The sequence below is a fragment of the Mercenaria mercenaria genome, chromosome 10, assembly GCF_021730395.1.
Source record: "Mercenaria mercenaria strain notata chromosome 10, MADL_Memer_1, whole genome shotgun sequence".
NCBI lineage: Eukaryota > Metazoa > Mollusca > Bivalvia > Venerida > Veneridae > Mercenaria > Mercenaria mercenaria.
Window position 1 is genome coordinate 75246329 of NC_069370.1, and position 14615 is coordinate 75260943.

At 33.0% G+C, this 14615-nt stretch overlaps 1 protein-coding gene across 2 annotated transcripts in view; it reads right to left on the reverse strand.

Moving 5' to 3' along the window:
- LOC123560111 (aspartate--tRNA ligase, cytoplasmic-like) overlaps positions 1-14615 on the reverse strand; it is a 97077-nt gene that overhangs the window by 79656 nt on the left and 2806 nt on the right. The window lies entirely within an intron of this gene.

Here is a 14615-nt window from a genome sequence, read left to right on the forward strand (position 1 = left end):
ATTTCCATGTCGTTATCCAGTCACTGGTCCTATTTGATTAGGCTTATTAAATTTTTGAAGTATATTATTATTCATTATACATGCATATTGATATATTCTTTCCATGAAGTAAATCCATATCTTCGCAAATATTTAATATGTAATTTATTGTAAATATATTTATTGTATATACATGTAAATTTATTGTATATTACTCTTTCTCCATCTGTTTATATATATGCGCAGACATTTATAGTAATGTAAATAAATTACTATCAGGCCTTTTCTTCATCATTTTGGGAATGCCATCAAAACCAGTGGAATTGGGATAATGCTCTTGTGGGAATATTTTCAAATTTCAAAATCTATAGATGTCAAAATATTTTGTGTGTAAGGTATTAATAGATTGCATAATAAAGCATTTCAGAAACTGTTAAACAGTATAACTGATCCTTTGGTAAACAAAATATACATACACTTTATCAAAACTATTTTAAAACAGCAAAATAAATAAATAAGAAAAAAAGGTAACACTCATTTGGGAATCTGGAATAAAGACACAGTTTTTTTCGTGTTTTTTTTGTTTGTTTTTTTTTGTTTTTTTTTTTTTTTTGCTTTGGGATTACCTCCTTTTACCGAGGGTTAGATTTATAGGGGGAAAACCCCCGACAATTATCACATTCATAATCGTGTTATTTTGTTTGTTTGTTTGTTTTGGGTTTAATGCCATTTTTCAACAGTATTTCAATCATGTAACAGCGGACATTTAACCTAACAAGTGTTCTTGGATTCTGTACCGGTAAAACCTGTTCTCTGCGAGTAACTGCCAACTTCTCCACATGAATTATCAGTGGTGGAGGACTAATGATTTCAGACACAATGCCTTTTAACAAATCGTCACGGAGAACATACGCCCTGCCCGGGGATCGAACTGTCTACCCCGTGATCCGTAGACCAACGCTGTCCTTAGTTGTCTTATATTTATTTAAATAAATTACTATAATCACATTCATCTCAGTCATGCACATAGATAGTAATGTACGGTGTCACCTAAAAAGGGGGACGAAATGACAAATTTGAAATCGCCGAGGGGGACGAAATGACCAAATCGGGGACGAGTTGACTGGGAGACGAGTTGACTAAGGAACGAGTTGACTGTAAATCCATATTTGTCTCATATTTATGTAAATAAATTACTAATATCACATTTTGTTTTGCAAGCTCAAGTTACTTTGAAATACAATAGATCTTAGTATGTGTTTCATAAAAAAACTAACCCCCAATGATGAAAACGATGGAAGATATATTTCAGAAAAACAGAAACTCAAGTACTAAGTAATGGGGGTTTTAGTTCCCAGACCCAGTGATTGTACTACAAATGATTCACAGTGATTGAACTGTAAATTATCGAATTACTGGTATATATATTATTGCACATGACATTTGATTGAATATTATTTCTGTATCACAAGTGCAATTCCACACTGGAGCATGAACATATTCTCTGAGAGGAACCCAGATGGTCAGTGAGCAACCATGTCCAGCATTATAGCCTTAGTGTGTACCTGGTAATGGCTGATCATTGAAATGAGATAAACATTATGATATAATGGACATTAATGTCAGGGAAAACCACAAGACTCTGGAAGCTAATTTATAGCCAAGTCGGCCCTTTAACATATCCTTTATGAGTGTTTTTTGTTAATAGTGTGTTCTGTTTATGTTTGGGCTGTAAACCCTGCACTATATGTAGATAATACATTATATATACATAACTGTTTCTGATATTAGGAGTGACAAATATACTGAAAAGAAGAATGTTTTGAATAGACTACAAGTGTATAGAAAACAAAACAAACAATATGTTCAGTTTTGATACACAGCTTTATTAGTAAATAGGCAGGTAGGAACAATCAGGCATACACCGCTACTACAGACCTCATTTAGCACAACACATTTCAGCTTATTTTTCAGAAATACCGATAATTTGATTTATTTTACACATATACTGGTAACATGATTATACCCCCACCAAACATGTTTGAGGGGGGTATATAGGAGTCAGTTTTGTCGCGTCCCGTCCCGTCCCGTCCCGTCGCGTCCCGAAATCTATTATATCAGTTATTACCAAATGGATTTGATTCAAAGTTAAAATACATGTTCCACCTTATCACCCACATCATGTGACACAAAGTGCATAACTCTTGACACCAAGTTTTCATGAATTATGTCCCCTTTTACTTAGAATTTAAGGTTAATTTTGTTGTATTTTCACTATATCTCAGTTATTACTAAATGGATTTGATTCAAACTTAAAATAGATGTTCCACCTCATCACCCACATCATGTGACACAAGGTGCATAACTCTGACACCATTGTTTTATGAATTATGCCCCTTTTTACTTAGAATTTAAGGTTGATTTTGAGGTATTTTCACTATATTTCAGTTACTACTGAATAGATTTGATTCAAACTTAAAATAGATGTTCCACTTCATCACCCACATCATGTGCCCACATCATGTGACACAAGGTGCATAACTCTGACACCAAGTTTTCATGAATTATGTCCCCTTTTACTTAGAATTTAAGGTTAATTTTGTTGTATTTTCACTATATCTCAGTTATTACCAAATGGATTTGATTAAAACTTAAAATAGTTGTTCCACCTCATCACCCAGATGATGTGACATAAGGTACTTAACTCTGACATAAATTTTTTATGAATTATGTCCCCTTTTACTTAAAATTTAAGGTTGATTTTGATGTATTTTCACTATATCTCAATTATTACAAAATGGATTTGATTCAAACTTAAAATAGATGTTCCACCTCATCACCCACATCATGTGACACAAGGTGCATAACTCTGACACCAATTTTTCATGAATTAAGCCCCTTTTTACTTAGAATTTAAGGTTAATTTTGATGTATTTTCACTATATCTCAGTTACTACTGAATGGATTTGATTCAGACTTAAAATAGATGTTCCACCTCATCACCCACATCATGTGACACAAGGTGCATAACTCTGACACTAATTTTTCTTGAATTGTGTCCCCTTTTACCTAGAATTTAAGGTTAATTTTGATGTATTTTCACTATATCTCATTCTGATTGGCTTAGAGCCAAAGGGAAGTAACCTTTTTTTTTAACTTTTGTACTGAGTTTCTTCCCCTTAAATTCCAGGAATAAGTCTATTTTTAGAAATCCTATTTTTAGATTTTCAATATTTTAGGTATTTTTCTAACTTTTTTATTATAAGTCCTATGTAAAAAGTAAAAACATTTTTCTGTGGTAACATGGGCCGGTAAGACACTTTTTTGTATTCACTTTTAGTGTATCTCTAATATTAGAGATTTAATATATTTACTAGTATTACTATACTAGTATTATACTAGTATTACTTCTATGTGGAAACCTAGGATGAAGTACACCAAAGTATTTTTAAGATTTCTTATGGTTGCCATTTTTCTGTGACAAGACCGTATGGTGGGGGTATGAGTCACTCCTGTGACAGTTCTAGTTTATTTTGGAAATACTAGTAACTTGATTTTACAGGAATTCTGGTAACATGTTTTATTATATCTCCCTACATTTGGGAGATATATTGATTTTGTCTTGTCCACTAGTCTGTCACAAAAGTTTGTCTGTACTACTTTGAAACAACTGCTAGGATTTCAACCAATTTTTGTAGGGATGCTTAGTACCACGGTTTTATATACCACACAAACTATTAGGCTTTTGACTCCTGATGACCATCAGTTTGGGCATATATATTTTACACACTGCTCCTGTTTAATTGTTTTTGATTAGTTATAGTTGCATACAATTTCTTTATACAGTTTTGGTCATTTCTCTTTCTCTTTTCCAAAATAAACTTGTATCACAAAAGGTTTTTGTGATATGGCTGGAAATGAATTGGTATGGGGAGACATGTGCTTTTACTAAAAGCATTCACTTGTTTTGTTTATGTCACAGTTTTAAATATTTTTGTTTTCATATGGCAGGCACTACTACAGACCTCATTTTGCACAGGAAATTTCAAGCAAGTTATTTTATAGAAAAGAAGTAACTTGATTTACTTTGAAAATAGATCTACTGTTTACACAATTTATTTCATGGAAATGCTGGTAAATGATTAATTTCATGGAAATACTGGTAACATTCTTTGTTTTTGAAAATACTTGACATTTTTATTTCTGCTTTATTAGACAGGTTGTATTTACCTCATTTATTTCATGGAAATGCTGGTAAATGATTAATTTCATGGAAATACTGGTAACATTCTTTGTTTTTGAAAATACTTGACATTTTTATTTCTGCTTTATTAGACAGGTTGTATTTACCTCATTTACATGTTTTTGTTTGTTTCTTTTTTTACAGTACTAGTATTTGTGTCCATACATCGTACACTAATATAGACCTCATATAGCACAAGACATTTCAAGTTTTATGGAAATACTGGTAACATGATTTTATTTGAAAATACTGATTAAATGATTTATTTTATGAAAACACTGGCAGTGTGGCTTATTTCATGGAAATATTGGTAGCATGATTTCTTTCTGAAATATTTGTACATGACTTATTTGATGGAAATACTGGTAATGTGACTTATTTCATGAAAGTACTGGTAACATGATTTATCTCTGAAGCACTGGTAATACAAATTATTTTTGGAAATACTGGTTACATAATTTAATATGATTTATTTTTGAAATACTGGTTTCATGATTTATTTCTACGTTCTGACTGGTTCTATTTACCTGGTTTAGATATTTATGCATACCCACTCTCCCGGTTGAAGAAGAGTGAGTATATTGTTTTACTTGTTGTTTGTTGGTCTTTCTATTGGACATTTGGTCTGTTGGTCAATTGGTAGACCACTTGATTTCCAATCAATAACTAGAGAATGCTTGGTCTCACAATGGTCAAACTTCATACTATGATTGCCTGTTATCAGTAAATGACCTCTATTTTTTATTGCACAGAAGGTCAAGGTCACAGTGGCATTGAGACTGTAAACAGTTCCCGCCCAATAACTAAATAACAAAACAATGCTTTGGCCTACAGTCCACAAACTTCAAGGAGTAATTACCTGTTGTCAGTAGATGTCCCCTGTTGTGTAAGGGGTTATTAGGTCAAAGGTCAATATCACAGAGATTTTGGGACTGAAATTGTGCAGGCCATCATGAGTGGTGGGTTGGGGGTTGGGGGGCACATTAGTGTTATTCATTAGCTCATTGATGGTCTAGACTGGACGCTTTTTTGTTTTACAGAAGTGTTAAGAGATGTTGCCCCAATCATGTTACTGATTTTTTGCGGAAAACGGCTGAAATACAACTTAAGGCCCAAAGAAAAAGCTTGCAGAAAACAAGTGGTGTTAGAGTTTATCATATCAGTGACATTACTGTTTATTATTTGTATATCAGTTTTAGGAAAATTATTTCAGGACTTGATATTACTGTCCTCAAGTTTTTGAGTTTTGGTTCACCTTATACCTCAGATACTTACAGACTTCAGTTTGATATGTTTATACTTACCTTGCGTATTACCTCAAAGTTTTAACTGTTAGTTTACAGAGCATTTTATTTATGAACATTACACTCATTTAAAATCAATTTCAAACATTTTTCTTCACAGCAAGAATATACATAAATCATGTAGAATGAGACTGGATACCAAGAATCTTGACTCACCGATGAATTATTTAGTTGTATTTATCTGTCTGTCTTTTTTTTTCATAAAAGCTGAAAATTATTGTTAATTTCTTGTACAATTAATGTACAGTTCTTGCTGCCAAAATTAACTTATGGCTGAATATTGGCAGGACAACTTACAACTTCACAGTAGATTATTGCAGTTTGATCTTCTACAATAAAGTAAAGTATGTATCAGATTGCTCTACATTCTGTGTTACTGTTATTATTTTATGAATGGAATAGGTGTGTAAATTTCTGTTGTAATGAAAGCTGTCACGCTTCAGAATTTTTTGGTAAACTGTGGTTTTCTTTTGTTTTATATGTAAACTTGTTTAATTCGTTATATGGAAAATGAAATCCTATCCTTTATTACATTCCATCGATGAAGTTTATGTTGTTTTAAATGAAACTGTTTTATATATATATATATATATATATATATATATATATATATATATATATATATATATATATATATTTCTTTCTTTTGTTCCTTTTTGCATTATAAAGCAAGACATCAGGAAAAAGAGATATATCATTTGCGTTATCATGAAAATTTATTGAAGGGGCGTTGATTCTAGACTTGCTTTTCAGTAACCCTTCATTTTATTGAAACAGTAAACAATGTTTGTGGTCCCTGGTCATTTTATTTTTATGCCTGGAGTTTTTTGAAACACTGGGTCAATTTGCTTATCCCTTTCAGCTGTGAGCAATCGATGAATTACTGCGGTTTATTATTTGTGTTTATTAGAAGTGTTAAGAATCTGTTAAACATTTTATCAGCTCTAATTTTGTTGTAAGTCAAGTACAGTCAATTAAAAGTTGAATGGTATATCTTTTCACCTTTTGTCATTTATTGAAATCCATATCATTTCTTTAATTTTGCTCAAATTCTTCTTTATACTTATTTTGCAGGTGTTATCATTTACTATTGGTTGCTATATTTTACTTACAAAATGCTTTCTTGATATGTTTTTCTAATTCTGGTGTGTAAAGCTATGTATATGATTTATTTGACTAAGTGGTTGACAGCAAACCAGCCAAAGAAAGACATTGTGTTCATACCTCAGTTTAGCGTAATGCACAAAAGAGCGAATTAAGGTCCTGTATGTTCTAGATTTTATTAACACACTGTTTAACATACAGCTAAGCTGGATAAAATATAGACCTCTACATTAGAAATCATGCAAAACATACATCTCAAGTTCCATTGTCTAAAATTATATCATCAAGATAGGTAGAATTGAGTATTGTACAATTTTATTGCTTAAGAGAAGAATAGATCCAGCAGAAACACACAGCATGGTTTGCTCATGGTTTACATCATTTTTGTCACACATTTTTCCTTTGTGAAGTGTTTGCGTATCTATATTACAAAAATAGTAAATGATGTATTCCTGTATTATATTATGAGGGCTTGAGCATTATTTTTTATTCCTATAATAGGTGCTGAATCGTACCTTTGTGTATTGTGCATTATTTGTACAATTAATGTCATTTCAAACAAATTCCAAATACTAATGTTTCATTTTATGCCACTATTAATATATCATTTAGAATTGTTGAATTTGCCTCGTGATGTGATTTCCTCGTTCTTTCATGTGGTTTGTACTTTGTGATCCATGTTACCATAGTTACAGTTGTGTGTTATTTCATTAGAGTTTAAACTAGAATTGTTCTTTGGATATGATGTATGTTGTAATGCAATTGGAGTAGAGGCTCATATTGCATGTAACACTGTTAGTCCATGGTGATTGATAATTCTTACCTTGATTTATATAACAAATTACATGTAATTATACATATTTAAAAACAAAAAAAAAAACGAAGAAAAATATCTGTTTATGATAAATTTGTGTTGAACTTTAATCAGCATTTTAATGTCAATGTAAGATGTGGTCATAGCTGGCAGTTTGTTTTAGTTTAATAGGTAACTGTTATGACCTTGAACTTTTTGTGTTAATATATTAGATTGCTGTTCATGTATTGATGACTTTAACCTTTCCATTTAAGGTCAATCATGTGCAAGTTTAACATGTGTAATGTGTCTGGAGTGAAATTTTGCACAAAAAATTAGTTTTACATTGTGTGATTGAACAAGCATGTAAGTTTTGTTAGAAATGAAAATGAATACTGAGCTAACAGCAGATCACTAATAATTGTCATTAAGTTAGGTACCAGTTTTATTATACACCTGAAGAGACATATTATTTGATGGTACAGGTTGTCTATATAAACATCTTTCTGTTATCAATTCAATTTCTGTTTGATAACTTAGAATGCTTTGAACTATGATTCTTAAACATGATATGAACATTGCTCATAGGTAGTGGATAACCTCTTATGATTTTGAGGTTAGTGTGACGTTAAGATCACAGTGATTATTAGTTTACAAAAAAAAAAAATCACCATGGATTTATCTTGATTTTGAAGTTTCTTAAAGGTCATAGTCACTGCCATTAAAACAGATCAGATAGGCATAATAATTATGTGTTGGTGCTGGTCAGGCACATTGCTTTGGAAATTCTGCTCCACATAGCGGTGTTCTTATTATATAAAGACACATCATACATTTTAAACATGGGTGAAAGTTTTCCGTATTATGACGGAATTCCGTATTTTGGACCTTCCCAAAGGTCATTTTTCCAATTCGTGTAAATCCGATGAGATTTTCGGGGGGGGGGGGGGGGGGGGGTCAACTTGTCCCGTGGTCATTGTTCCAGTGCGGTTGTCTATCAATGGCAAAATAATGGCATTCATATTTTCCAGGATGCTAAAAATAGCGCTGATTGCAACACTTGCATCGTCCTTTTCCGTTAGAAATACCGTATGTAACATTATTCTATAGCCGAAAATAACCGAACGCTGGCGATTATTCATCCAAAAATAGACTGTAGATCGGTTATTTCCGCGGATAAGAGTGAAGATTCTATTTGAAATTTCCGTGTGTAACCGTTTGTAACCGATGGTTAACGAATCATTTCAGCGCGCGTGATACTTTATGACCTCCTTTTACGACAACCAAAAACCTGTTGATTACTGCTAATCGGAGGCAGAAATTTCGATTGTTCACAATATTGAAGAAAATGACCGATTTGACCATCATGAAGTTTCTACCAACGGATTAAAACACCAAGGAGATTGAGAAACAAGCCAAGAACAAAATTTAACGGCGATGGCAGTTGTCCGAGTTCGATTCTGAGAGGTTGAAATGGTCTGATAGTGAGACCTAGAAGGCTAGATAGATATTTGATGTGTTGCATATTGCACAAACGATTAATTACAAATCCAGTGGAAAGAAAGGTATCAGACTTCACTGCGAGGACGGCAAACACCAGAAAAAAACACTCGAGTTGTGAAAACTGAGGTGAGATGATTTTTAATTATCCGTTTATAAATGCTTAATCTATATGGAAGAGGTACTAAAACTCACAAGCATTCATGACAAGTATGCCTCAAATTCAAATGGTATTAAACATACTCCAAAATACTGAAACACAGTCTTTAACAGTGTTACCTGAACTTCATACATTATTGTATCCTTAATTCAGGCAATTTTGGCATGGATGTGACCCCACCCTCTTCCTTTCTTCTGTCTTCTCCTTGCTTTACTGGCCATATACACTGTTGCTTGCTGGGACTGGTCTGTTAATTCTGAGTAAATATTAGTTTAGCTTGCCCTGAACTTATGAGCCCAGCAGCAAAGTGTCAATTTAAACAAAAGAAGCCAATTTCCTAGGGGAACCCATGCCCAATTTTTTTTTAATATATAATTTATATATATATATGTGTGTCTAAATTTGGGACTGTTCTTTATGTCTTTTATGGCTCTTCTGTATAGTTTTTTATGTCATTTAATACTTGGTCCATTTGTTTACTTTCAGGTTCTGCCGGGTTCTTCTAATGGTACTAAGAACACTGAATCTATGCAAGACAGGGTAGATAAACAACATGCCATAACCAGTGGCACATACGTAAACACACACAGCATTGCCAAAAGTTAGAAGGATGACCTAAAGAAAAATCTTAAAGGACAGATCTTATCACTGTATATCAATGAGGCAACAAACAATAACAATGATAAGAATTTGAATGTAATTGCATTGTATATTGTGAAATAGTGTGGAAATAATAAAATTACAAATTAATTTTTGAAAAAAAAGGTCTTGAATTGTTGTTTGCAGAAGTCTCCAAAACTGAAATACAGAGGACTCTACTTATCAGGAAAAGCTTTGTACAGTACTTGGAAATTGCTGTATTTCAGGAGCTTCCGGGGGCCGCTGGCCCCCTGCACCCCTAGCCAGGGCTTTGCCCTGGACCCACCGGGGGCCCTATCGGCCCCCAGGCCCCCAGATACTTCTTTCAGTATTTTCAGTTTTTCCAACTTTCACCCATGCATGATTTAGCAGAACTAAATCAGAATTGACTTGGTACATGGTACAGAGACTATTCCAGAATGCATACATGTATATATTTTCCTTTTCTTTCATTTACGAAGTGGAGAAAGAGTTTAGTACCAAAATCATTCTTTCAAAGGGGCAGGCCTCTAAATTAAAAAAAGTACATTCAGTGTTTGATATTGCTAGTAAGGCGCTTCCCTGGTTAAGGTAGCTGAATCGAATTACTTGCTTACCGCTTTGGGCTCAAAACCTTGTGTAGGATTTGGAATTCATGTAAGGATGCCATTCAATCAGCTTACAGAAGGTTGATGGTCTACTAGGGTGCTTGCTTGTGCCTGCAGGGGCACCTGGGGTTTTCCTTCACAATGAAAAGCAGGAAAGTCGTCATATGGCCTATAATTGTGTTGTTGTGATGTTAAATCAAGCAAAAGTAGAAAAAAAGGGGTGAAAACATAACAGAACATAGAATTTATTTTGACATGTACCAAGTACATTATCAGTCATTGTAACAATGTATTAAGTTATTTTTAACAATAATTAAGGGTCAAATGCAATTTATGGTATAGTACAAATGTAGCTTATATCAAAGATATTTAAAAGTAACATTTCTGAGTATGGTCAGTATAAGGAAACAGAAACTGGACATACAGTATGATATTACTGTACATTATTCAAAATGAAAGTTTTGATGCCTTGTAGCAATACATTGCTAACTTGATTAGTATATATCTGTTAATACTTTGTTTCCAGTTGTAACAACTTATACATGCTTTGTCTGGTGTAGTAATACTGTTCTCTAGCAAGGACACATTATTTTAAAATGAAATCCACTTCTATAAAAGTGTGCTTATTGAAAAAACCTGGATGATCAAAAGGAAGTATAAATATAATGTACAACAACAAACTGCACAAAATGGTAAACAAATAAATAGGATTATTTCTAATGCAAACTGCACAAAACGGTAAACAAATAAATTGGATTATTTCTAATGCAATAAACTGCATTAATGTTTAAATCTTTGTAATCTATTTCTTGCGTATAGTCTGGCTATGTGCAGAAATTCTAAGTCTAGTTATAAACAATCTCAAATTTGGTCATAAAATGTAAGAAGTTCTCATAAGCAAAACAGAATAAACAATTATTATATTGTTCGTGACTCAGTTCTAGGCAGTATTTTTATATAAAAACACTGTATTGTGTTAAATATGTAGGAAAGCTGTTGACCATTTTACACAGTAACATATGTTAATTTAGTGGTACAAGCATGTTTCATGATTTACTCTTCAGTTACCAACTACTTTTAAAATTTTTTGTATTTTGTAAATGATGCTGTAAGTTTTGAAAGAAAAATATGTAGTTAATTTAGAGGCCTGCCCCATGTTGAAAATAAATTATGATATCTTTATGAATTTATAGACTCTTCAATATATGGTTGTTAAAGTTCTGTTCATTTTATTTTGTCAGTACTTAAAATTTCACCAAAGTTTCATATTTGTGATTGTGATTATAAAAGAAATCCAAAGTTGTTATTTTCTTGTTTATATATTTGTCAAATCAAGTTTTCATGTGTCATTTAATGCCAGTTATATCATTTCATACTAAAACTGATAATGTATTTTGCATATACAGATAAAAAAACAGTTTTATTCAGCCTGTGCAGATGATTTTCAACTTGATACTTATTAAGTATTACATTCCTTCAGATGGGTTTGTCACTTAATTAAAAGAACTCTAGGGTTTTATAGAAAATATATTTCTAACACTGTAAAATATATATAAAAAAGAATTTGAAAAGAAATTTTATTTCAGAATTGAGTCTAATAGAATTGTTATTTTAAAGATGATTTGTTTATGTTTTTCAAAGGTAAAAATTAATGGTTTGAGTCAAAACAAGATTTATAGTAAAGTTGATCTGCCAAGTTCCATGATTTTTGTTCCATGTTTATAAATGAGTCGCGCCATGAGAAAACCCAACATAGTGGCTTTGCGACCAGCATGGATCCAGACCAGCCTGCACATCCGCGCATTCTGGTCAGGATCCATGCTGTTCGCTTTTAAAGCCTATTAGAATTGGAGAAACTGTTAGCGAACAGCATGGATCCTGACCAGACTGCGCGGTTGCGCAGGCTGGTCTGGATCTATTCTGGTCGCAAACCCACTATGTTGGTTTTCTCATGGCACGGCTCAAATGTGTTTGACCCATCATATGCTTTCATTTCAAACTTCCCAAATTTTTATGATTTTATTATGTAACATGTTTATTAAAGAAACTGGCATTTATTATAAAGGCTGACATGTTTCCACAAATATAGTTATTTATACATATTGTTCAGTAAATCAGAAAACACTTGTGTCCTTAATATTTTTAGTAAGAATTTCTTATTTTGTTCATACTTTGGGAAATACATAAAATGGCACCCCCACCCCAAGTGAGACCCAGTCTTGTAAATCCATGAAAGCCTGATATATCCCAACACATTGGGTCAAGTGACTGTTATAGTGACCCTTTTATTATATACTTTATCCGATGCTTTTTTTCTGTCTGAACCCCCACCCCCCCAAAAAAAATATAATAAACTGTTCTAAAATTGACTGCTTGAAAATGAAAATGAATAAAAAAAACTTTTGTGTTTATTTCAAAATGTATATCATAACACTTGTAGTTATCTAGTGGTAAAGAGAATTGTCATGGTCCCTGCTTTGTTATTCAGGGACTTCTTACAGATTTTAAGCTTTAAGACAAAGTAGACTTGTTTTATTGCAAAAATGGGAATATTACATATTTTGGAATATAAACCATTGCAATGGACACAAATGTTTTCTGAATTTCTGAGTCATATATTAACATACATAAACAGTGAATGTCCCTACCTCTGTGAATGATTGTATTACATAGAGCTCTGTACTTTCAACTATGGTGAAATTAAAATGTATCTTTTATGCTTTTGTGTTTCTTCTCTTTTGCTTTGAGTTAATTGTGACCAGTAGAGTTATTAGATTGTTAGTTGATATTTCTGTGCTCAGACAGCTGACATACACATTTTGTCAGGGACACCTTATTCTGTATGACTGACATGATGAACACATGTTTTTTGTGGTGAGACCTTATACTGGGTCATCTGGGGGTAAAGAACAGGTCACTAAGTAAAATCTTGCTAAGCTACATATAACACATTTTTACACCACATCTACTTGAAACCTTGTCAGAATGTTTGCCTTTCACGAAAGCTAGGCCAGTTTGGGAGCTGGATCATCAGTATACAAAAAGTAGGTCAATAGGTCAAATTATAGAAAAAACTTATTGGTCACTCCAGATGCTGTATTATCTTATCTTCACCAAACCTGGTTGGATTACTTTAATTAAGACCAAGTTTTGAATGGGCCATCTGGGATATAAATAAAAAAAAAAACTAGTTCAATAGGCCAAATCATAGATAAACTTTATTCACTACAGGGTTTCTATCAGATCCACACAAACCTTGTTTGAATGCCATATGTTCAAGGTCCAGTTTTTAACTGGGTCACAACGGGGGGAAAAAACTAGATGACACATTTTCCTGATCTTCATCAATTATGGTCTGAATTTTTAGCTTTTGTGATCCCCCTGTGTCCGTTGTTGTCATCCGTCGTCAACAATTTGACTGTTTACATTCTAGAGGTCACAATTTTAGCTCAATCTTGGTGAAACTTGGTCAAAATGTTACCCTCAATAAAAGCTTGGATGAGTTCAATATTGGGTCATCTGGGTTGAAAAACTAGGTCACTAGGTCAAATCAAAGGAAAAGCTTGTTAACACTCTAGAGGCCACATTTGTGATAATATCTCTATGATACTTGGTCAGAATGTTAATCTTGATGATCTTAAGGTCAAGTTCAAATCTGGGTCATGTGGGGTTAAAAAATAGGTCACCAGGTCAAAAAATGAAAGGAAAAGCTTAACATTAGAGGCCACATTAATGTCCATATCTTAATGAAACTTGGTCAGAATGTTAATCTTGATGATCTTTAGATTAAGTTGGAATCTGGGTCAGGTGGGATCAAAAACTAGGTCTACAGGTCAAATCAAAGGAAAGCTAGTTAACACTCTAGAGGCCACATTTATGACCGAATCTTAATGAAATTGCTCAGAATGTTAATCTTGATGATTTTTAGGTCAAGATCAAATCTTGGTTAGGTGGGGTCAAAAACTGGGTAACCAGTTCAAATCAAATAAATGCTTGATAACACTCTAGGGGCCACATTCATGAATGTATCTTCATGAAAGTTGGTCACAATGTAAATCTTGATGATCTTTAGGTCAAGCTTGAATCTGGGGCATGTAAGTTCAAAAACTAGGTCACCAGGTCAAATCAAAGGAAAAGCTAGTTAGCATTCTACAGGCCATATTTATGATCATATCTTCATGAAATTTTGTCTGAATGTTAACCTTGAAGACCTTTAGGTCAAGTTTCAATCTGGGTCAGTTGGGGTCAAAAGCTAGGTCACCAGGTCAAATAAAAGGTAAAACTTGTTAACACTCTAGAGACCTAA